General features: G+C 48.2%; 1 protein-coding gene across 1 annotated transcript in view; it reads right to left on the reverse strand.

Annotated features, from left to right (window-relative positions):
- TENM4 (teneurin transmembrane protein 4) overlaps nucleotides 1–24191 on the reverse strand; it is a 450745-nt gene that overhangs the window by 384258 nt on the left and 42296 nt on the right. Inside the window, exon 2 of the mRNA XM_056858091.1 lies at nucleotides 22605–22688. The gene's annotated coding sequence lies outside the window, so the exon portion shown is untranslated. The remainder of the gene's footprint in view (nucleotides 1–22604; nucleotides 22689–24191) is intronic.

Below are 24191 nucleotides of genomic sequence, written 5' to 3' on the forward strand. Positions count from 1 at the left end.
GTCAATATTGTCCACGCAGACTGGCAGCAACTCTCCAGGGTCTTGGGCTGAGGTCTTTCACATCACCAACTACCTGGTCCTTTTAACTAAAGATCCCAGGGGTGGAACCTGGGACCTTCTGCATGCCAAGCAGATGCTCTACCGCTGAGCCACGGCCTCTTTCCTCCAAAAAGGAATCCACATTGGTCTGATAATCTCCCCTGAACGGGTCCCACCAAAGACTGTGCCTGGGACCTTCTGCATTCAATGCATGCATGCTACCATCACCCTACGGGCCCTCCCCCTCATGAGGCAGAGGGTCTGTCTCACGAGAAAAGAAGGCAGACCTTTCTTTAGCCTAGATTGTTTGTGGAGCCAACCAAATGAGTATTTGAGAGAGAAACCATAGAGTCAAAAAGCCGATCACTTGCTGGAGCAGAACGACAAGAGATTCATTTGGCTTCATCCTGTGAATTGCCGAAGGAGACGATACCGGCAAAACCTTCTCTCTGCTCCTCAGATTCACCCCGTTCAGCCGCAAATCGCCCATAAACACCGCTGAAGAAAACCGGGAGGTAACTCGAACCAGAAGAGCTGAAGCCGCCATTGTTTTTAGTCACAAAAGGAGCCATTCCAGTTGAGCCACTCTGGTCAACCACTTTGCATACTCTTTATTCCCCTCCTAATTGGCATTATGCTCAGAAACCAGTCTAGGGAGGCCATGGGAATGAAAAGGCAGCCCTCCGCCACCAACCCCCGCCTTTTTCAACAAGCGGGATCCAATTAAAGCACCATTATGCCCCCCCTCCATCGGCCATTTTGGTGCCACCACCCTCCTCCGACAGAAAAGGAGACGTGTTGTTAGTCTGGAGAGCCTGACTCCCCTTTCTTATGAAAATTAATGCTTAAGGAAAGAAAGAGAGGGCGAGGGAGGAGAATGAAAGCCAAGCCGAAATGGCACCAACGGCCCAGACTCTGGGGGGCAAAAGTGGATTGTTTTATAAAATGTGTAACCTGCCTCTCGAGGCGAGTTTCGTTTGCGAGGTCTAGTTGAAGGGCTGAGGAAAGGGGGCGGAAGGGGGCAGAAAGACCGGGGTACCTGGAGGGTCGCCTTCCCCAGGGCGAGCCATATAAGTAAAGGGGGAGGGGCCGTGGCTCTGTGGAAGAGCTTCTGCTTTGCGTGCAGGAGCTCCCAGGTTTGATCCCCGGCATCTCCAGTTAAAAGGTAAATGATGATTTGAAACACCTCTGCCTTGAGACCCAGGAAAGTCTGAGTAGACGATACGGACCTTGATGGACCAATGGTCTGATTCGGTATAAGGCAGCTTCATGAGTAGGGTTGCCAAGTCCCTCTTTGCCACCGGTGGGAGGTTTTTGCGGCGGAGACTAAGAAGGGCGGGGTTTGGAGAGGGGAGGGACTTCAATGCCATAGAGTCCAATTGGAAAAGCGGCCTATATCTCCAGGGGAACTGATCTCTATCGGCTGGAGATCAGTTGAAATAGCAGGAGATCTCCAGCCACCACCTGCAGGTTGGCAACCCTATTCATGACCCCCACACTGTTGCATTCAGTTTCACATATCCACAGGCACTGTGGATGTAGAGAAAGGAAAGGAAAGGAAAGGAAAGGAAAGGAAAGGAAAGGGAAAGAAAGGGAAAGAAAGAAAGAAAGAAAGAAAGAAAGAAAGAAAGAAAGAAAGAAAGAAAGAAAGAAAGAAAGAAAGAAAGGAAGGAAGGAAGAAAGGAAGAAAGGAAGAAAGGAAGAAATAAATAAATGTGGGTCTAGAACACCCCCCTTTTCTTCCAAAGAGCTCAAAATCGGATGGGGGGGAACCCCACCCGATTAAAAAGCTAATATTCAAGCAAATGTCTTACATGTGTCAGTCACAATTCAACCTTCAGATCTGATATTCAGCTGTGATCATCTTCAAAAGAGGCAGCTCATTATCTTCTGTATCAGATTTACTGAGCCCAGACTTGCTAGAACAATGGGACTCCTTTACTCATCCTGAGCTGCCAAAGGAAAACAGGCTTAGCATACTTTAAAACACACGCACACACCCGGAGATACACTCAGAGGTACTACTCCTGCCATTTAAATGCTAAGTAGCACTTTTAATTTCTAGAATCCTTTATATCCCTCACCTCATCCGCCCTCTTCAAGCAATCCCTGTATAAACCAGGCGGCTATTAAGATAATACAGCGAATCGAGGCAGAGAAATAGAAGCTTTGCTCAAGGTTATCGTTACACTCATTGGAGGAACTAGTGATCCAGCTAAAAGCAAAAACGGGTAATGAAGATGTGTGTGGGGTAGATGCACAAATTCACGAAAGATGGATAATTTGGCGGGCAAACTGGGGTGAAGTGGGTTCAGACAGATTTTCTGGGGTCTCCAGCTTACATTTTCTTTCTGGAAAGCCTGACAATGCATTTGAGAGCCAGTGTGGTGTAGTGGTTAAGAGAGGTGGTTTGGAGCGGTGGACTCTGATCTGCAGAACTGGGTTTGATTCCCCACTCCTCCACAAGAGTGCTGGACGCTAATCTGGTGAACCAGGTTGGTTTCCCCACTCCTCCACATTTTCTGGGCATGGAGTAGGGGTCCTTGAGGGCATGGGGAAGGTAGTTGTGAATTTCCTGCATTGTGCAGGGGGTTGGACTAGATGACCCTGGTGGTCCCTTCAAACTCTATGATTCGATGAAGCCAACTGGGTGACCTTGGGCTAGTCACATCTCTCTCAGCCCCACCAACCTCACAGGGTGTCTGTCGTGGGGAGGGGAAGGGAATGTGATTGTAAGCCTGTTTGATTCTCCCTTAAGTGTTACAGAAAGTTGGCATATAGATTTGGAAAGAGGAAGCAGCCTGGCTCATGGAACAGTGGTAGCCCCAATTTTCCACCCCCCAAAAAAATTATCTGTCTTTCGCAAACCTGTCAGGAAAAAAACAAGATTGAAGGGGAAACCTGATAGCTCTCTTTAAGTATTTGAAAGGCTGTCACATAGGGGAGGGCAGGGAACTATTCCTGTTGGCAGCAGAGGATAGGGTTCGAAATAAGTTATGGGTGGAAGGATACCAACTGGATATTGGGGGGGGGGAATTTACAGTAAGAGTTGTTCCGCTGTGGAATCTGCTGCCTAGGGAGGTGGTGGGTTCCCCCTCGCTGGCAGTCTTCAAGCAACGGCTGGATGAATACTGGTCGGGACAGCTTTAGGCTGATCCTGCATTGAGTCTGTACGGCTCCTTGCATCTCTGTGGTTCTATGATTCTATGTAACAGTTGCGCCCAATCAGACCAAATTCTGAACCTGGGAAAAGGTGGCTCAATACAGTGATTTGCATAAGTTATGCAAACGGAATAAACTTGGATGATTTGTCCCATATATTCAGTGAGTTAAAAAAAAACCTCAGAACATAATTTGCAGTAAAATCCTAAACAGAGATACACCAGAAATTATATTAATCCACTTCTCCAGATTCTGAGATTTCAGCAGACTTCCAAGTACACCCCAGTATCCATAAGGACTAGAAACCGTTTCCTAAAAAACATCTAGAATCTCACGAAGCTAGCTTCTTACTCTCCGAACTATTTTCCGGCATTTCTCTGCAATTGAGGCACACATATATACATGCTTACGGACAGGTGTTCAATCTACCGAGGGGGATCGGCGGCGAGAACCACCCATCCAAATATGTGGCCTGTGCCAAAATAGGCAGATGAACACCAAGATATGTGTCACCGTCTGATTCACAAGGTTCGTGTAGGTTCCTTTGAGTTGGCGGGATGCATTTTTCAGCGTGGGATGTTATCTTCCTTCCATCTGGGGCCAACAGTTGCTACCGGCAGTTATCTGAGGCACGGGCTAGAATTCAGCGGCAGAACACATGGGCCATTTATGCTGGGATGTTCCCCCATGGTCACCCTGAACATTTCTGTGCGTTTTCCGGATTCTCACTAAAACAGCATCTGGAAAACATGGGCGAAATGCGTGGAAACGTGCAGGGAGAGCGAGGTGACCTCTGACGGTCCAGGTAGGCGTGCATAACGAAAACGAGGCACCGGAGCAGTCGGCGGGGTGACCGCGAGGGAAACAGCCCTGCATAAATGGCCGTGGTTTGCAAGTAGAAGGCTGAATCTTGGGCACCTCGAGTTAAAAAGATTCTGAGTAGAAGGCCTTGGAAAGGCCCTTCCCTGGTTGAAGAGCAGTTGCCAGCCTCTGCAGACAATAACCAGTGGGATATCGGCTCAATGTTAAGCAGGGTTCTGTGTACCAGACACCTAGAAGCTCTGTGGCTCATGGGCAGAGCATCTGCTTTTTATGCACAAGGTTGCAGGTTCAACCCCCTCCCCCACCTCCCCAAGCGCCTCTAGTTAAAGCATTGGGAAAAGACCTTTCTCTGCCTGAGGCTGTAGAGAGCTGTTGTTAGTCAGAGCAGACAATACTAAGCTAGACAGACCACATAAACACATGATGCTGGCTTATACTGAATTAGACCCTTGGTCCATCAAGGTCAGTACTGTCTACTTAGACTGGCAGCGGCTCTCCAGGGTACCAGGCAGAGGACTTTCACATCGCCTACTGCCTGGTCCTGCAGACGAGGATAGGACTCGTAGAAGAGCCAGCATGGTGTAGTGTTTAAGAGCGGTGGTTTGAAGCGGTGGCCTCTAATCTGGAGAACTGGGTATGATTCCCCACTCCTCCACATGAGTGGTAGACTCTAATACGGTGAACTGGGTTGGTTTCCCCGCTCCTCCACATGAGCGGCGGACACTAATTTGGAGAATCGGGTTTGATTCCTCCCTCCTACACATGAAGCCAGCTGCAGGCGGAGGTAGCAGGAGCCGCCTGTAGAATCCGGCCCCGACCATGCCAAGCAGGAGCAACTCTGGTGTGTGGCTGGACGGCTATGCCTGGCTGGTGCAACAGACCATCCTGTGCCACCAGGTGGGCGAGTGCGCCACCAGTTGAATACCTGTCTGCTTGCCCATGCCGGGGGAGGGGTTATCTGGGGCAGCTGCCTGCTTGGGGCTTGGTTGGCTAATTTTTAAGTTGATAATTTTGTATGACTCGCAAATGATGTTATAAATATCCAAAGGGCCCTTGGCGGAAAAAAGGTTCCCCACCCCTGCTGTAGGACAATCAAAAGTGCCCTCCCTTTCCCACAACGTTCCCAATGAAGAGGATGAGAGTCAACAAGGAAAGCGTTTCTCGCCTCATTCTGCCTCTTTGCCCCTGCTGATTAATTTCCAAATGCCGCGAAGCTCTTTGAACACTCATTAAAAACTATGGGAGCCCACCAGGAAATTGGCTAGCCGGCACAGATCAAGCAGCGACAAGTGTTGCGAAAATTACCGAAATGCATCTGAATGGGGGACTGTATAATTCACTGGCGGCACACAATAACAGTGTTTACCAATAAATTAAAGCCCAAGGACCACTTAAAGCAATAACTTCGAGAAGCGGAGAGGTTTCCCGTTGCCCAAGGAAGCGGCAACGCTCACGACTCCGGCCTTGCGCACGTGCCATCCAGACGTGGGGCGAGGGCTGTTGATGGATTCCAGTTTTCCCCGTGCCGATAGTCTGATTTCAAGATGCCATGCACAATTGCAATACGAGTGCTTTAACTAAATGCTTTCACTAGAGATGCTTGGGGAGGGAGGGTTGAACCTGCAACCTTGTGCAGATGCTACACCGCAATACACAGGACTGGGCTACCAGAGGGTCTGATGCTGTTAAGTCTTGGACAGGACTACATTTCCTGCTACACCCCGTTGTCCCAGCTTCACTCATCTGAGCGAAGGCTTCTGAACGCACGCCACTGCAAATGGGTGCGAGAGACAACTGCTTGTTCGGGTGCATTCTCAGTGGCAGCTTCCACTTTGCAGAGAGGCCTGCTTGAGGAGGTCAGGAAAGCCATGACGCATAGTTAAATTGCGGAACCCCCTGCCCCAGGATGTGGTGATGGCTGCCAACTTGGAAGGCTTGAAGAGAGGAGTGGACATATTCATGGAAGAGAGGGCTATTCATGGCTACCAGTGAAAATGAATACTAGTCATGATGCATACCTATTCTCTCCAGGATCAGAGGAGCATGCCCATTATATTCAGTGCCGTGGAACACAGGCAGGATGGTGCTGCTGCAGTTGTCTTGTTTGTCGGCTTCCTGGAGGCACCTGGTTGGCCACTGTGTGAACAGACTGCTGGACTTGATGGGCCTTGGTCTGATCCAGCAGGGCTTTTCTTATGTTCTTATAAAGCCCCCTATCATTACACAGAATGGGCAAAACAGAAAGGTTCAGGGGGCCTCTTTGAACAGGGATTAGAACAGTCTTTTAACAGAACAGCTCAGGAAATCATTTTTATAGGGAAACAAATGAAGGACCCACAAGGACTTGTGGGGGGCATCTAATCTTCCCAGGTATCCCCCCCTACTTTCTCTTTCCCATCCCTGGCAGCCCCCGTAACCTCTTTCCTTTCTTTGCTTCCTTTTCTCCTTCCCAGTCACCAGCCAACCTCCCTTTCTGTGCCCTGTCTCAGGGATAGTTCAGACATAATGCTGGGCATCCCCTTCACTACTAGGGTTGCCAACCCCAGGTACTAGCTGGAGATCGCCTGCTATTACAACTGATCTCCAGCCATTTTCTCCAGGGGAACTGATCTCTATCGGCTGGAGATCAGTTGTAATAGCAGGAGATCTCCTGTCGCCACCTGGAGGTTGGCAACCCTACTGGGGAGGGAGTTGCAAAGTTTTGGTGCCACGAATGAGGAGGCCCTTTCTCGAGTCACCACCCCATAGCCTCAGATGGCAGGGGCAACCGAACCAGGGCCTCCGAGGGTGACCTCATATATGCAGTCAATGGTTCCCAGATATGCATCAGAGGGGAAAAAAAAGAGAGAGAGTTAAAGAATATTAAAAGGTTGTTCGACTTTGTTAGAATAGGCCCAGAGCTATGGGTGGGGGGGAGGAGAAGGCAGGGTCCAAGATCTGTTATCTTTCATGCTGACCTCCGTGTTACAACAGCAAATGCTACTCCTGATATTACATAAATTAAATATAAAATAAGCTAGTTTTCCTGCCGACTTTATTTTTTTTGGCTGCCCTGAAAAGTGGTGAGCTCCACCAAGCATCCCCCAAAGCTTGTCTCACCACCTTCCCATCCATCAACATCTAATTAGAAGCTGCAAATTAAATCAAACCACACTCTGGGAGGGCTCCAGCTTTAGAAAACGGCTCCGTGAAGCGGACAGCCAGGCTCCCTTGCTCGCAATGGAAGAGCGGCCAACAGGCTGTTAAGGAACAAGCGCCTTACCTTCCAGGTCATGCTCAATGGTCCACTCCATGGTCATGCACCCCATGCCAGGATTTTGTCAGAGCCCTTGTGAAGCTCAGAGATTGACAGGTACATGAATAAACTATCCGTTTACAGCTGGAAGGCTTCCAGATGACTATCTCCTGATGGAATTCTTACAGGTTAATTTATTCTAACCACCCTTTTTAGTACTTCTGCTGTGCATGTGGCGATATACCAGCTGAGATTTAAAAACAAAACAAAAAATAGACGCACACATATATGTATAATGATTTTAAGAACATAAGAAGAGTCTTGCTGGATAAGACCAGTGGTCCATCCATAGAAGCCGAGGCCTTCTCCTGATGTTGCCTCCCAGCACTGGTATTTAGAGGTTAACTGCCTCTGAATGTGGAGGTTCCTTTTAGTCACCATGGCTGGTAGCCACTGATAAGACCAATCCTCCCATTTAAATGTTGTGTGTTCCAAGGAAGAAGGAGAAGGAGGAGAAGAAGGAGGAGGAGGAGGAGGAGGAGGAGAATCATAGAGTTGGAAGGGACCACCAGGGTCATCTAGTCCAACCCCCTGCACTAGGGCTGTTGAAAAAAAAATCAGTATAGTTCGGATTTGGCCGAATTCGGCTCGTCTGGATTCAGGATATGCCAAAGTCCGAACTCCCTCGCTTCGGGTCCATGCAATTTGGCGTGAATTCAAAGTTCGGGGAAAAAATTCGGCCAAATAAAGTCATCAAAAACACAACCGCGCCTTTCCGTGGCTTCGGGGGGGGGCATTTTTTGGGATAGAGGTCCCAAACTTTCAGCAGAGCTTCAAAGGACCCTTCTTGCAAGACCCCCCAAGTTTTGTAAAGATTGGGTCGGGGGGGCTGAGATATGGGCCCCAAAAGGGGTCCCCCCACCCTTAATGTGCATCTCTGAGCAGAGCTTGCCACCCACGCACAAAGCTCCCAGCCCCTACAAACAGCTGAGCTGCGGGGAGCAAGGGCAGGGCAGGTGCGAAGAAGTTTGCAAAGCAACACAACTGCAAAGCAACACAACTGCAAAGCAACACGTTTGCAACCATGCAAAGCAACACCTGACACCTGGGAGTTTGCAAACCATGGAAAGGGACAGAGGCAGCTAGCTATGCATAATGGGTGGGGCAGGTGCGAAGAAGTTTGCAAAGCAACACAACTGCAAAGCAACACAACTGCAAAGCAACACAACCATGCAAAGCAACACGTTTGCAACCATGCAAAGCAACACCTGACACCTGGGAGTTTGCAAACCATGGAAAGGGACAGAGGCAGCTAGCTATGCATAATGAGCAGGAGGGGGTGGAATTTCCCCTTTTGCATTGGACTTGGGACCAGGCAAATGCATTCTTTAAGTCACCATTTGAAAACCAGTTTTGAGCAAGCATCAAAATAGACCTAACCGATCTTATGAATGAGGGAAAACCTGAGGACACACAACTGAAGCCCCCCCTCAAACCAGGGAGAGAGAGACTCGAGGGAGCACACACACCCCAGGCAGAACAGGCGAAAGCCCCCTTTGGCTTCCCCCCCACCCACAGAAACTGCTCCCTCCCCACACACACACAGACTCTGCTTCCCCCCCCCCACACACACACACAGGAGAAAAATTATAGATTAAAGCCCCCCAAAGGGTCTTACTGTGGCTGTCTTCTGTTCCATCAGGAGGGGCTGGGAGGACTGGGTAATCCAATACGATTCTATTTAAGCACGGGAGGTTTTGCCTTGGATTTGCAGCTCTGAAGATGCATACAGGATCGGGTGATCCATTCATCCCAATAGGGAAAAGGGGAAAGCTCATATCTCGGGATCCCCTGACCCAATGGTTACAAAACTTGGGGGGTCTCTTAAGAAGGCTCGTCTGAAGCTATGCTGAATGTTTGGGGGCTGCACCCCCAAAAATGCACCCCCTGCAGCCATGGAAAGAGAAAAGGGGGGAGGGAAAAGGGGGGAAGCCCATATCTCGGGACCCCCTGACCCAATGTTTACAAAACTTGGGGGGTCTCTTAAGAAGGATTGTCTGAAGCTCCGCTGAAAGTTTGGGGTCTCTATCTCCCAAAATGCACCCCCTGCAGCCATGGAAAGGAGTGAATGTGCACACTCACCACCCCACAAGGATTTCTCTCTCTTTCTCTCCCCGGCCGGGCCGCGCAGCAGCTGATTCCTCCAATACTCAATCCTGACTGATTGGCCAGAAGAAGACCCAGCTTGGCCACCGATTGGCCAGGGGAGAATGCTGCTTACTGATAGTTATGCTGCTGCGTCCCGAATTTGCCGAATTTATTCGTGAACTCCTGAACTCACTGAATTCGGCTCCCCCGTTTTCCCGCCATTTGAGTTTGGTTCGTCCCGAACTAAAAACCACCGAATCAGGGGAAATTCGGCTGTTTTTCGGTTTGGGCCGAACCGAATCGACAGCCCTACCCTGCACAATGCAGGAAATTAACAACTACTTCCCCCCACATACCCAGTGACCCCAACCCTCCCCCCGCCATGCAGGATCCCACAATCAAAGCACTCCTGACAGATGGCCATCTAGCTTCTGCTTAAAGACCTCCAAAGACGGGGACTCCACCACCCTCCGAGGTAGCACATTCCACTGACGAACAGCCCTCACCGTCAGAAAGTTCTTCCTAATGTTTAGGTGGAATCGCTTTTCTATTAGTTTAAATCCATTACTCCGTGTCCTAGTCTCTGGAGCAACAGAGAACAAGCTAGTTCCCTCATCAATGTGACATCCCTTCAAATATTTAAACATGGCTATCATGTGTCCCCTCAACCTTCTCTTCTCCAAATTAAACAAACTCAACTCCCTACGTCTTTCCTCATAGGGCATGGATTCCAGACCTTTGACCATTTTGGTCGCCCTCCTCTGGACACACTCCAACTTGTCAACATCCTTCTTAAATTGTGCAGCCCAAAACTGGACACAGTATTCCAAGTGAGGTCTGACCAATGCCGAATACAGTGGTAGTATTACTTCTCTTGATCTAGACACAATACTCCTATTGATGCAGCCCAGAATTGCACTGGCCTTCTTAGCTGCCATATCACACTGTTGACTCATGTTCAGTTTGTGGTCCACTAAGACTCCCAGATCTCTTTCACATGTACTGTTGTCAAGCCAACTCTCTCCCATCCTGTACCTGTGCCTTATGTTGTTTCTGCCTAGGTGAAGTACTTTACACTTCTCCCTATTGAAATCCATTTTATTGCTTATGGCCCAGCTCTCCAGTCTATCGAGGTCATTCTGAACTCTGACCCTACCCTCTGGGGTATTAACTACCCCTCCTAACTTGGTGTCATCTGCAAATTTGATTAGCATGCTCTCTATTCCACCATCCAAGTCATCTATAAAAATATTAAATAGTACCGGTCCCAGGACAGAACCCTGTGGTACCCCACTGGTCACTCCTCTCCAGGATGAAGTTGTGCCATTAATGAGCACCCTTTGGGTTCGGTTGGTCAACCAATGACCAATCCACCTAACAGTAGCAGTGTCCAGCCCACATTTTACTAGCTTTGTTTCAAGAAGATCATGGGGGACTTTATCAAAGGCTTTACTGAAATCAAGGTACACTACATCTACAGCATTCCCTTCATCTACCTTACTTGTCACTCTTTCAAAAAAAGATATGAGATTAGTTTGGCATGACCTGTTTTTGAGAAACCCATGTTGACTGTCAGTGATCACGGCATTTATTTCTAAGTGCTTACAGACCGTCTGTTTAATTATCTGCTGTAGTATTTTACCTGGTATTGATGTCAGGCTGACTGGGCGATAATTGTTTGGGATTTCTTCTTCCCCCTTTTTAAAGATGGGGACCACATTTGCCCTCCTCCAGTCTGCTGGAGCTTCTCCTGTTCTCCATGAATTCTCAAAGATTATTGCCAGTAGTTCTGAAATCACTTCAGCCAGTTCTTTTAACACCCTTGGATGCAGTTCGTCCGGCCCCGGAGACTTGAATTCATTAAGAGTAGCCAGGTATCCCCGTACTATCTCAGTGTCTATACCAGTGGTTCCCAACCTTTTTTTGACCAGGGACCACTAGGACTTTTTTGTTCGGTGCAGGGACCCCAAGGTTCAAAATAAAAATTCAGAGAATTTGAAAATAAACTTTAATCATAACTGTTAGTTAAACATTAAACTTAGAATAATATCTGAATATATATTTTTATAATAGAGAACTTTTAATTGAAAATATTTATTATGGATTTATAACTTTGTTTCGCGGACCTTAATTTAGTTCTCATGGACCCCTGGGGGTCCATGGACCCCCGGTTGGGAACCAGTGGTCTATACTGTGCTGCAATTCCCCTATTGCATTTTCTGTTCCATTATTCCCAGGTTGAGCACTATTCCCCTTTTGGGAGAAGACTGATGCAAAAAAGGAGTTAAGTAATTCTGCCTTTTCTGCCTCCCCTGTTAAGAAGGAGAAGAATTGTTTTTTATATGACCAAGGTCACCCATCTGGCTTCATGTGGAGGAGTGGGGAAACCAACCCGGTTCTCCAGATCAGAGTCCACCGCTCCAAACCACCACAAAGCAGACAAAATGGTCGGACAAAGGAACTGGAGCTAATGGAGTTTCATGCACAAGGGCATGGAGATCAGTTTTAATTCCAGGAGATCTCCAGGCCCTACCAGGGCTTTGGCAAACCTACGTACAGAGCCTAGTTTGTCTGGATGACTCTTAGCTTGATGACTGTGTATCCAGTATCGCAGTGCACACACACACAAATCCATGGATCAGTGTAATTGTGAGCAACTTTGGCTGATTCCCCCCCCCAAAAAAAATTCTATTTATATCCCATTTCTCATATAAAGCTCCATGCAGTCTTCCGCCCAGATTACTGATAAAGCTGGCGTCTTCCGCAACACCGCGGTATCAGACCGTTTACCAAGCCCGCCACGGTTAGCACGTCCCTCTGCGTTTTGTGTTGCCACTCGCAAAAATCACAGCAATAACAGTTAGCTATTTTTACCAGGGCACGAGGTGAAGCTTAATTCACTCACATTTGTCAAAATACTGAAATTTCTCTTTCGGGGGGGACGGGCCCGCAGAACCACCTTATTACGCTGGAAGAAAAGCAGGGGGACAGCGACACTATTTTGTCGCCGAGATCCCACTCAGATAACCACCGGTGCTCTTTTCATTAATATCTGGCAACAGATGTAGTTTACCGAGGGAAAGGTCTATTACCTACACTCTAACGTGAAGTTATCTCTTTTTTCTTCCCAACAGCATAATGACGGGATCTTTGCCCCGCCAGCCGCTCTGGTATATCAATTCGTCGTGGGGCGTGAAATCATATCCTCTCCCGGTTGCAACTATATTAAAGGGCTCGCTGGAGGGGGGCAAACGGAAGAAAAACATCGGAAAATGTCGAGGAGATACAGCCGGAATCCAGTTAGCAACCGGGGAGGGTAGGCGGCGCAAGCGTGTGTGAGCGCGGGCAAACCGTATCAAAATTCGACACCTTTGCCGCACTTTTGGGGTGTAACTTCGGGCCAAACTCAATGATATCTGTAATCGGATCTTCTTGTTTCTTTACTTTTCTTCTCAAAGTCAGCCCGCCCGAGGGAAAGGGGGAATTAGATCAGGAAAGCAACCCCAGAGAGGAGCAGAATGAACTCCCACACACACGCACACACATTTTCCATAGGTAAATACTCCTCTCACTGAAACCTAAAGGTATATGTAAGTTGTCTGTAAGAGATCAAATTGCAGCTTGGTGGTTGGGGGCAATGGGGAGAAGAAGAAGGAGGAGGAGGAAGAGGAGGAGGAGGAGTTGGTTTTTATACGCCGACTTTCTCTACCACTTAAGGGAGAATCAAACCGGCTTACAATCACCTTCCCTCCCCCTCCCCACAACAGACACCCTGTGAGGTAGGTGGGGCTGAGAGAGCTCTAAGAGAGCTGTGAGTAGCCCAAGGTCACCCAGTTGGCCTCATGTGCAGGAGTGGGGAAACCAATACGGTTCACCAGATTAGCGTCCACCGCTCATGTGGAGGAGTAGGGAATCAAACCCGATTCTCCAGATGAGAATCCACCGCTCCAAACCGCCGCTCTTAACCACTACACCACGCTGGCTCTCATAGGTAAATACCCCTTCCTTTGAAACCTAAAGGTATATGTAAGTTCTCTGTAAGAGATCGAACTGCAGCTTGGTGGTTGGGGGCAAGGGGGTGTGCAAAATCAGGACAATGGCATGATGGGAAGGTTTGTTTCTCTCCCCCCTGTTCTCACACCGGCTACAATTGCTTTTAAAGGACATTCAAAGAAATGGGAGACTTGATCACTGCTAACGGAAAGCTGAGCTTCCAAAGACGAAAATCGGTTCCCCCAGGGCCAGATTGCATGCTGGCAATTGTGAAAAACATACAGCCTTGACTATATAGAAAACTGTTTACAGCTTTTCCCATGGGTTTAGCTCAGTGTCGGGTTGCTTTCCTTGTGTAATCAACTTGTGCAAGGGTGAAAACTACCATAAGGAATTCCAACAGTCCCTGAGTTAGTCTTTCTCTGGCACCGAAAAGCATGTCCGGTGGCTCCATAGCAGGGTTGCCAACTGGCGGGGGGGGGGGGAGTCCTGTCCCTTTAACAGAAGAATAATGCGCTGGGGTGACCCCCATGCTTCAAAAAGCTTTGGTTGCCCATTTCCCACACCTTCAAACCCTCTAGTAAAGGCCTGTTGGCAACCTTACTCCTTGGAGACCAAACAATAATAATAATAAGTAGTCACAGACTTACATGCTTCTGATGAAATAAACAACGGAACAAAAACAGAGGCAACTAAAAGAGGTGATTGTTCTACATGGTGACAGTGGTAGTAGCATTACTACTAGTAGTACTACTAGTAGAGCTATTACCACCATCACCATGTGGAACAATCATGCGGAACAATCACCATGTGGAACTACTACTAGTACTACTACCACCACCACCACCATACTACTATAGTACCATACTACTAGTAGTATTAGTATGGTAAGTTATTGTAAAGATTGTAAGTTAAGGTTGATTGAGATAAATATATGTGAAGCACTCTGAATTCCCAAAACGCTCTGTAATTGTACTATGTAGTAGTAGTAGTAGTAGCAGTGCAGTTGTAGAACGTTCTTGGGATTCAAACTGCTTCACGTACATTTAACTCAGTTTCCCTTACAATAATTTAGAGTGGGGGTTCAAGGGGCACCCTTCAGAGGTGGGGGTCTACAACATTTTAACCTTTTCTTTTCCTCACATGCTGCTTTTGCTTGAAAAATCACCACTCCCTATACTGCTTTCTCTCCCCACACCAGGTAAATAAATATGGATACCCATTTTATTACCCCAAGGGAAGCAGGGATCAAAAGCAACTTGGGTTAGCAGAAGGTACACCCCTTCCTCCTGCATTGGTATCCCCAAAAAAACAGCACCCCAACCACTGCTTTTTTTTTTGAGAGGGGGAAGCCTTTCAAGCAGGTTTGCCATCCTCCAGGTAGTAGCTGGAGATCTCCCGCTATTACGACTGATCTCCAGCCGATAGAGATCAGTTCCCCTGGAGAAAATGGCCGCTTTGGCAATTGGACTCTATGGCATTGAAGTCCCTCCCCTCCTCAAACCCCGCCCTCCTCAGGCTCTGCCCCAAAAATCTCCCACCAATGGCCAAGAGGGGCCTGGCATCCCTGCTTTCAAGACAACACATAGCCTAAGGCTTCCCACTTTTAGTTTCTTCTCTACAGATGCCCCTCTTCCCATACAAATCTCCCCTTTTGACCAGGAGGAACAAACAATATATGGCGGCTAGTCATGTACAGAGCTTCAACCTGCATGGCTCTTTTTTTGTAAGCTGAAGTGGGGGGAACAAAAGCCATTTCCAGATATCTAAAAAAAAAGCTCTTATAAATAAGAGAATGAACAGATGTTTACTGGGATCGTCAAGGGAAGGGAGAGAAGCGACGGGCCATGTAGGTTCTTAGAGGCTCACACCTTACAACATTTGACAGATGTAAAGCAACATAATTACGATGCCTTGTTTAAGCGAGCGAGCCGCTCCCGTTCAGACACGGAGCAAGCGAGCGTGTCTTTCGCCGGGGCCTCTTCAAGCGCGGTCGCCCCCCCAGACGGAAATGCCAAATTGAAAAATGCCCAGTTTTCAATCTAGCGCTGGGGCGGGGGGAAAGCTAGAAATTCGGGGGGGGGGACAAAACATAAACAGCCAGGTTTGCATCCTGTTAGCTTTGTCTAGAGGTGGGGGGATTCCGGAGAGGGACTCGGCAGGTGCAAAAGAAACAGGTGCCTTAAAGCTGCCTGAGCCAGCTGTTCTATAGTGGTAAAGCAAACGAGAAGAAAGAAGAATAAGAATAGAATCATGGAATCACAGAACCATAGAGTTGGAAGGGACCACCAAGGTCATCTAGTCCAACCCCCTGCACAATGCAGGAACCTCTCAACCACCTCCCCCACACACACCCAGTGACCCCTACACCATGCCCAGAAGATGGCCAAGATGCCCTCACTCTCATGAACTGGCCAGGAAGAGGAAGAAGAGTTGGTTTTTATAAGCCGACTTTCTCTACTACTTAAGGGAGAATCAAACCGGCTCACAATCACCTTCCCTTCACCTCCACACAATAGACACCCTGTGAGGTAGGTGGGGCTGAGAGAGCTCTGTCAGAGCTGTGACTAGCCCAAGGTCACCCAGCTGGCTTTGTGTGGAGGAGTGGGGAAACCAACCTGGTTCACCAGGTTAGCATCCACCGCTCATGTGGAGGAGTGGGGAATCAAACCCGGTTCTCCAGATCTGAGTCCACCGCTCCAAACCACCGCTCTTAGCCACTACACCACGCTGGCTCTCATGAGAAGCCTACCAGAGAGAAGCGCAGGCAGAGAAGTGAGTATACCTCCGGTTCCCAGCCTTCCAGAGAGTGGTGAAAGGCACCTGAGGATGCTGGAAACCTTACTGGGCTTCTGTAGCTCTAGCGTGAGAAGTCAAGACTCACTGGAAATACGGTTGCCAACCTCCAGGTACTAGCTGGAGATCTCCTGCTATTACAACTGATCTCCAGCAGATACAGATCAGTTCACCTGGAGAAAATGGCCACTTTGGCAAATGGAGTGAATGGCATTTAAATCTCTCCCCTCCCCAAACCCTGCCCTCCTCAGGCTCCACCTCTAAAATCTCCCGCCGGTTGCCAAGAGGGACCTGGCAACCCTAACTGGAAAAGACAATAGAGCTAGGAAAAGAAGAAGAAAAGTTGGTTTTTATACTCCAATTTTCTCTACCTTAAGGAGTATCAAAACAGCTTACAATCACCTTCCCTCCCCCACCCCACAACAGGCACCTTGTGAGGTAGGTGGGGCTGAGAGAGTCTTGAGAAAACTGTGACTAGCCCAAGGTCACCCAGCTGGCTTCATGTGGAGGGGTGGGGAATTGAGCCTGGTTCTCCAGATCAGAGTCCGCCGCTCATGTGGAGAAGTGGGGGATCAAACCTGGTTTTTCAGATTAGAGTCCGCCACTTTTAACCACAACACCATGCTGGCAGGAAGGAGAAGATGAAGACCCAGACGAGATGGATGGACTCAACCAAGGAAGCCCTGGCCCTCCGTTTCAAGACCCAAGTAAGGCTGTTAATTGGAAGTCATTAATTCATAGGGTCACCGTAAGTCGGAATCGCAAACACACACAACAGCCCTCGCTTGCTAACTCTGCAAGAAGGACCAGGCCAACCATTACTACATAGCCATGTGTCTAGCCCTCATGATAGAAACACCACGGTGGTGGAAAGTGCTATCGAGTCACAGCCAACTTATGGCGACCGTGTAGGGGTTTCAAGGAAAGAGAACAGACAAAGATGGAGTGTGCATATTACTCTCATTCAGCCATGGTTGAAATACCAGAAAGCCAACCAAAGGAACAACCAGTGCTGAATTACCATACGTAAAACCCAAAACAGCACAATAGGCTATCAATAAACGATATAATCCCAAACTTTCAAACACGTCATGACTTCATTGTAAATACATGATAGAAGGCATACCAACATAAACGAACGACCAGGAACGAATACAGAAACGCTCAAAAGAAGACAAAATTGTCCAAATGCTGCTTAAAGCAGGTAAATGGGTATATCACAGTCCCAACACAGTATTATTTGATAATGAACAAACAATAATGTTGATAGAAGAGACGGAGACCCAGGATATCTGCCGTTTCGAAGGATAACTCCATCACTTTACAGATCATGCAATAAAGGTGAGGTGTGAACATAAACAACCTTCCTTCCTTGATAATTCTCCAAAACGGTCATTACTCGGTAGGGCTGTTGAAAAAAAAAAATTCGGGAGAATTCAGATTCGGCAAAATTTGGCCTGCTTTGATTCGGGAAATGCCGAAGTCCGAACTCCCCCGATTCGGATCCGGGGAATTCGGCCGAATATCCAAATCAATTCGGCCGAATAAAGGGGGGCGGGTTTTTTTAAACTGCTTGCAGTTTAAAGACCCACCACCCGCTTACCCCGGGAGTCCCGGGAAGGGGGGCGGTGGGGGTTTAAACTGCTCTGGGTAGTTTAACCTCCGCCCCCCTTCCCGGTCCTGACTCTCAGCTGTTGGGCGGGGGGGAAGTGCTCTGCGCTGCCTGGGCAGGCAGCGCAGAGCACTTCCCCCCCTCCCGGTCCGATCCTCAGCTGTTGGGCGGGACCCGCCCAACAGCTGAGCTGGGGGGGAGTGCTCCATGCTGCCTGCCCAGGCAGTGGGAAGCAGTTTAAAGACCGCCCCGCCCAGTTTCCTGGGACTCCCAGGAAACCGGGCAGGGCGGTCTTTAAAGGCGGGAAAAGGCAGGTTCGGAATGCCGAACCTGCTGAATTTATTCGGCATTCGCCCGAACTCGCCGAATTTGGCGCGTCCTTTTCCCGCCTTTTATTGAGTTCGGTTCCATCCGAACAGGAAACCACCGAATCGGGGGAAATTCGGCAGTTTTTCGGTTCGGGATGAACCGAATCGACAGCCCTATTACTCGGTGGATCTATGCGAGGGATTGAACCTGGGACCGTCTGCATGCCAAGCAGATGCTCTGCCACTGAGCCACAACCCCTCACTCACTATGTGTAATCCCCCTTTGGGTCCCTGTGAGAAAGGCGGACTATAAATAATGTAAATAAATAAACTCCCTGCCTCCAAGTACCGCCCCTGGATTTCCTCGGTGGTCTCCTCTACAAGTACTAAATGGGGCTGACCCTGTCTAGCTTCCAAGATCTGGTGAGATCAGGATAGCCTGGGCCAGAAACCGCATGGGGGTACCCCAAAACAAGAGACAACTCTTTGCATACTCAAGGGACTCCCCAGAAAATGGCGCTTTTGCGAATTAATCAAAAGGGGTCAAAAAGGGAGGGGGGAAATCTCCAAGAATGGTCTGATGAAGACAGACTATGCTTCAAGAGCCGCTGAACGCTGAGAGCCGCTGAGAATCAGTTAAAAAGGAAAAGGGGAAATTAGTCTGTTCAGGTCTCTGAGAGCTTACTGAAGGAGCCTATTGTCCAGATGATATCCCCTGCATTCTTCAGGGAATTAATTTTTGATCTCCGCCTGGCAAGGGGCCATGGTAGACCACATTCAACGCCCAGGTTCAACTTCCAGAATCTCCAATAAAAGGCTCTCAAGAAGCCAGTGTTGGGGAAATTATTTCTATGCCAGAGAGAAATTGCTGGTCAGAGTAGAAAATCCTGAGCTAGATGCACCAACGCTTCTGTATTTATTTAGAATATTTCTGTGCTGTTTCTTAAAGAAGCAGCAGCAAAAGAGTTGGTCTTTATAACTCATGTTTTCTCTACCTTTAAGGAGTCTCAAAGTGGCTTAAAATCACATTTACTTCCACTCCCACAGCAGACACCTTGTGAGGTAGGTGGGGCTCAGAGAGCAATAAGAGCTGTGACTAGCCCAAGGTCACCCAGCTGGCCTCGTGTGGAGGAGTGGGGAATCGACCCTGGTTCTTCAGATTAGCCTCTGCCGCTCATGTGGAGGAGTGGGAAATCAAACCCGGTTCTCCAGATTAGAGTCCACCATCACTCTAACCCCTACACCGTGCTGGCTCTCTAGGCTGTTCTACTTATGATAAATGATAGTGGAGGGGTGTAGACCTGTACATATGACACACCCACCCTCATCTTTGCATGATTGGTGGCTTATGAGCACAGCACTATGGGAAAATATTACTCTGCAATGGAAGCTCGCCAGGTGACCATGGGCCAGTCATGTGCTCTCAGAGTACCCCACCTCACAGAGTCGTTGTGAGGATAAAATAGAGGAGAGGAGAAGGGCATAAGCTGCTTTCAAACCCCATTGGGGAGAAAGGAGTGATATAAATGAAGTAAATAAATAAATGAACTAATGGAACCTTCCAAATTTAGAGGAATCAGAATACCACCCATCCTTCGTGAAGCTATCTGATTGCCTTTTGACGTATTAAAGCCAGCTTGGTGTAGTGGTTAAGAGCGGTGGTTTGGAGTGGTGGAGTCTGATCCGGAAAACCGGGTTTGTTTCCCCACTCCTACACACGAAGCCAGCTGGGTGACCTTGGACAAGTTACAGCTCTGTTAGAGCTCTCTCAGCCCCACCTACCTCACAGGGTTTCTGTTGTGGGGAGGGGAAAGGAAGGTGATAGTAAGCCGGTTTGAGTCTCCCTCCGTGGCGCAGAGTGGTAAGCTGCAGTACTGCAGTCCAAGCTCTGTTCATGACCTGAGTTCGATCCCGACGGACGTTGGTTTCAGGTAGCCGGCTCAAGGTTGACTCAGCCTTCCATCCTTCCGAGGTCGGTAAAATGAGTCCCCAGCTTGCTGGGGGTAAAGGGAAGATGACTGGGGAAGGCACTGGCAAACCACCCTGTAAACAAAGTCTGCCTAGTAAATGTCGGGATGTGGCATCACCCCATGGGTCAGGAATGACCCAGTGCTTGCACAGGGAACCTTTACCGTTTTTTAACTGGTAGAGAAAGTCGGCATATAAAAACCTACTCTTCTTCTTCTTCTTCATGCCTATCACCCCTGAGAATAAGCTTTGGTCTGCAGGTTTCTAAGATATTAAATTATCAGAACTTATTCAGATTTTAAACTCTCCGGAGACAGAAATACATTTGAAAAACGGCTGTAATATGATCTGAGCACTTGAGACAGAGAGGGAGAGAAATCAAATCGATCAATAAATAGCAAAGTTCTTGCTGGTTAAAAAAAAAATCCATATACTAGTCCCAAAGTTCTTAATTTATCTCCAGCCCACCCTTCAATATGGATTAGACATGCACCACTAACAGCACAATCCTAAACAGAGATATACCCTTCTAAATCCATTGCAGTCAATGGGTTTAGAAGGGTGAACTCTGCTTAGGATGGGACCACAAGTCATCTCTGCCAGTGGCCAGACATCGCTAATCTGTCCTTGATTGCTGACCCTAGACATTCTACCAAAGGATATAAAAACCACCTTGCCAGGTCAAACCAAGATCCTTCTTTTCCAGCTTTCTGTTTTCCAGCGGTGGAAACCCAGAAGCCTCTTACCAATGCAAGTGCTGTCAAGTCACAACCGACTTATGGCAACCCCAGCAAGGGGCAAGTAAGGTGGTGTGCCATTGCCTTCTTCTGCCATTGTCTTCCTTGGTGGTCTCCCAGCCACGTACTGACCCTGCTTAGGTTCTGAGATCTGATGAGGTCGGGCTATACCTTACTGCCTTTCCTCCTATGGCATCAAGATCCAATAAACAGTCTCAGAGTCCTGATGCTGTTGTATTATGAAAGGAAAAGGGAGGGGAATCAGATCTAAGTCTTGATAGGAGACCCCTGGAAGACCCATCTAAGGTTTTCTTTTCTCCCCCTCCTGTTTTTTTGGTTTTTTTTTTTCATTTTTTTGTCAGGAAGAACAGATATAACAAGGGGAAGTCAGGAGGACACGGACCTTTATTCAAGGAAGACAATGTTAGTACCCAATGACTGTGGAGCAAATCTGGTGGGTGTACAAGAAGAAGAAAAAGAAGAACAGTTGGTTTTCATATGCCGACTTTCTCTACCACTTAAGGCAGAATCAAACCAGCTTATGATCACCTTCCCTTCCCCTCCCCACAACATATATCCTGTGAGGTAGGTGGGGCTGAGAGAGCTCTATCAGAGCTGTGACTAGCCCAGGGTCACCCAGCTGGCATCATGTGGAGGGGTGGGAAACCAACCCACTTCACCAGATTAGCCTCCGCTGCTCATGTGGAGGAGTGGGGAATCAAACCCGGTTCTCCAGATCAGAGTCCACCGTTCCAAACCGTCATTCTTAGCCACTACACCACGCTGGCTCTCTCAGGTGATGTTCCCTGACTTCTAGGAATGCTGCCACACTGGGCTTGCCCATTGTCTGCTGGAAGATGGCCCATGGGCAAGTTTAACTTGGCAAGGGAGAAGCAGAGGTGGTTTGCCGTTGCCTTCCTCTGCAGAGTCTTCCTTGGTGGTTTCCCATCCAGCTTCTGACCCTGCTTAACTTCCAAGATCTGACAAGATTGGGCTATACCGTACCGCCTTCCTTCCCTAGATGCCTCTTAGAAGCTCAGAGACCAGATTTTCCCTGTAGTTTTCTCCCGCGCACCTGCTGTTCACAGGTGTGCTGCTTCAGAACATAGAGGTTCCATTGACTATCATGGCGAACAATTGTTGTGTGTCATTCTTTCCACACTGCAGGAAGGCTCCCCCCCCCAATGCCCCTAAACGAGCCATTCCCACACCAGTACACCCGACTGTCTCACAACTTCCAGATTCACAACCTTCAAGGCCCTTCTAAGCATTCTCTCCAAAACAGAATGAACACAAAAACATAAGAAAGGCCATGCTGGATCAGATCAAGGCCCATCAAGTCCAGCAGTCTATTCACACCGTGGCCAACCAGGTGCCTCTAGGAAGCCCCCAAACAAGACAACTGCAGCAGCATTATCCTGCCTGTGTTCCACAGCACCTCATATAATAGGAATGTTCTTCTGATCCTGGATAGAATAGATATGCATCATGACTAGTGCCAATTTTGACTAGTAGCCATGAATAGCCCTCTCCTCCATGAACATGTCCACTCCCCTCTTAAAGCCTTCCAAGTTGGAAGCCATCACCACATAAGAACATAAGAAAAACCCTGCTGGATCAGACCAAAGTACATCAAGTCCAGCAGTCTGTTCACACAGTGGCCAACCAGGTGCCTCTAGGAAGCCCACAAGCAAGACGACTGCAGCAGCATTGTCCTGCCTGTGTTCCACAGCACCGTCTGGCATGTTAAACCGGCATTAAAATTCAACAGTGTGATTATTTACCTGTTGGAAATGTCTAGGAATAATCCATCAGATGATCCTTGAAGTACGCAGTCTTAACCTGGACGTGTGCTAATTGCAGTTTACCTGTTGAAACAAAACGAAGAAACAGTGAAGAGGTCAGTCTTTTTAATTATTTCTCGGTGGGGGGAAAAACCCATAATAATAATAATCACAGCGATGGGGGATGCCTTCAGCGGAAGCCAAGAATTCAAAATAGCTGCTGATGCAGCTGGGTTATATAACAGCAGTCTTGTATGGGGGGAAAATTGCTCTTGGAATTACATGTGATTGTGTATGTTCATTAAAGTCTTGATGCTTCCAGCGGATGAATGTGCTGGCATGTAATAAGCCAAGTATTATAGAACGCTGTTAAATGTTCATCATATTCAGTTTATTTTGGCAAGGAATTCCCATGACTCCAGGGCGGAAGTTTCGATTTATAATCTTGGGATGGGGGAGACGAAGCAGGACCGACCGCTGGGTGTTTATGAAAACGGACACATTTTGGTTCCAAACCCCAGAGTAATCTGTACTCCAGATCCATCTATTTTTTAAAACTTTAATATGATCGTAACGTTTTGGATTGTTCTCTCTAGGAACGATGAGAAAACCAGGGCTGATGTGATACATTCTCTTCCGTTTGGAGAAAGGATGACCGGAACAAATGCTAATATCATGCACATAAGGTTATACTCTCATGTTCAAAGTCAATTAATGCAGAAGTATTGAGGGTTGCCTGATTTACTGATACTCAGACCCTGAGTGTCAGGGGGTGGAGGGTGAACACAAGAAGCTGCCTTCTACTGAATCAGACCATCGGCCCATCAAGTTCAGTATTGTCTACTCAGACTGGAAGCAGCTCACCGGGGTCTCCGGCAGAGAGAGGTCTTTCACATCACCTACTGCCTGATCCTTTTAGCTGGAGATGCCGTGGATTGAACCTGTAACCTTCTGCATGCCAAGCAGAGGCTCTACCACTGGTGGAACAACAAACAACAAACCAGGGGGAAGAGCGTGATGAAGTAGGCAAGAGATGGGAGCGGGGACAGGATGCTACCTGGTGAAGCTACAGAAAAACCGGGCTATGCTTGATGCTTCAAAGATGGAGCTTGATGGACATGGGGTAAAACTATTAACAGAAGCTCTTAATCAATACAGCAACCAGCCTCCTCTCCTCACCTCAGGCACCCCCACCTTCCCCCGGAGTCGACTCATAGAATCATAGAGTTGGAAGGTACCACCAGGGTCATCTAGTCCAACCCACTGCACAATGCAGGAAATTCACAACGACTTCCTCACACACACACACACACAGTGACCCCTACTCCATGCCCAGAAGATGGCCAAGATGCCCTCCCTCTCATGATCTGCCTAAGGTCACAGAATCAGCATTGCTGACAGATGGCCATCTAACCTCTTCTTAAAAACCTCCAGGGAAGGAGAGCTTACCACCTCCCGAGGAAGCCTGTTCCACTGAGGAACCGCTCTGACTGCAGGAAAATTCTTCCTAAAGTCTATACGGAAACTCTTTTGATTTAATTTCAATCCGTTGGTTCTGGTCTGACCTTCTGGGGCAACAGAAAACAA

Source organism: Euleptes europaea, chromosome 12 (genome assembly GCF_029931775.1).
Source record: "Euleptes europaea isolate rEulEur1 chromosome 12, rEulEur1.hap1, whole genome shotgun sequence".
Lineage (NCBI taxonomy): Eukaryota > Metazoa > Chordata > Lepidosauria > Squamata > Sphaerodactylidae > Euleptes > Euleptes europaea.